Raw genomic sequence first — 1,691 nt, 5'->3', positions numbered from 1 at the left:
TATAATTTACTCAAAACACTATTAAATGCTGTCAAGCCTACTTATGATACAAATATCACAACATTATAGTGAATAAATTATAGTTGTATTTTTATGTATCAAGAAATGTTTTAAACTGAAGAAACTATAGTTTTATAAATTAGTAATATGTATATCATTTCTAAAATTACTTTTCTACTCAAGATCTGATTTTGATGCCTGGAAAAGAGTCTTTAATATGCTCTGATTCTACAGGAGCTACATAGTCACATGTCACAATGTCATAACCGTGATGCTATCTTTGCAGAACAGAGAAACAGCCCTACTGGAACTCTTTATAGTCCTGTCACACGCACAGTTTACCCACTACCTGTTTGTTAGCAAAGGATAGTACTAGGATGATGACGGTTATTAAAATTTAGATTTTTAGAACTATAAGGGACATCAAGATATCATTTGTTCCAGTAGCCTGCCTCTAGGAATTTTAATGGCAAATCCACTGAAAAGCTCAATACACTCAGAAACAAGAAAGGCTGATAACAGATAAGGTGAGAGGGACGAGTGATGAATTTTCATACATTCTTTCATAGTAATCTTTTCTCAATTTACTGGGAGTTGGGAAAAGTTTAGAAGAACTATGAAGTTGAGGGAGTTAGCAGGCTCCTATCAATTAGCGAAAAAAAAAATACTTATAAACACAAGTAAGAGCTTTAGTGAACAGAGTTCAAAGCAGTAGACACAGGTTAGTTGGAGAAAAAAAAAAAAAAAAACCTCTCATTTTGCTTTGTAATTACTTGTGGAAGCTCCAAAGGACAAGGACAAAGATTTTGTAACTCACAAAAAAGGTAGGAAAACAGAGAATTGCTTCAGTGAGCATTAAAGAAAATCAACAGTCTGCTCTTGGAAGAGAAGGTACAATTATCTCCATACTCCAGCTCATTAGAGCAAATGAAAAATTTACTAGACCAAAGGACTATAGGAAGTGAAAGCGTCCAAGTCAGTTGTGAAACAAAGACAAAATTTTAAAAAATTAAAACATGGAATATAAAAAAGCTGACATTAAAACTACAGCCAATGGAGAGACTTCCACTTCCAACCAAGATGAAATAATGGGGACCAGATTTAACCTTCACCTGAAATATGTAAAAGAAAAAAAAAAGATAAAATGTATGACGAAAAAAAAAGACACCAGATGTAAAATAATGAAGGACAGCGTCCCTAAGAGACAAGAAGAAACTAGGTGAACGATTTACTTTCTCGAAAGAGGTTTCAAGAAATTGAGTGGTGAGGGTGGGGCAGGACCCAGGATCCACAGAAAATCTCTAATGCTAGCTAAGACTGCTATAATTTGCTGAGCAGAATGCTGGGGAAGAGAAAGCTTCACAGAGGAGAGGTGCAGAGTGTTCAGCAGAATATGGATAGGACATAGGTATGAAGAAATGATTCTAGTCCAGGGAAAGAATCACCTCAAGGGACGAGAGGGGCAGTGGCCAGTACTCAGACAGGGCCCACTAAAGGTGAAATGAGGAAGTTTTCAGACACTAAAAAAGAAATAGTTCATCACCGAAAGCATCTACACATAAGAAATGTTAAAGGAAGTCCTTCAGACAGAAGGAAAATGATTCCAAGTGGCAATATTGATCTATATAAAAGGACAAAGAGCACCAGAAATGAGGAGATGAAATATAAGACCCATGAATAAATGTATAAGA

This window comes from Propithecus coquereli, unplaced genomic scaffold (assembly GCF_000956105.1).
Source record: "Propithecus coquereli isolate 6110/MARCELLA unplaced genomic scaffold, Pcoq_1.0 Scaffold160, whole genome shotgun sequence".
NCBI lineage: Eukaryota > Metazoa > Chordata > Mammalia > Primates > Indriidae > Propithecus > Propithecus coquereli.
The sequence above is the reverse complement of the archived record's forward strand: the minus strand, read 5'-3'. Positions refer to the sequence as shown.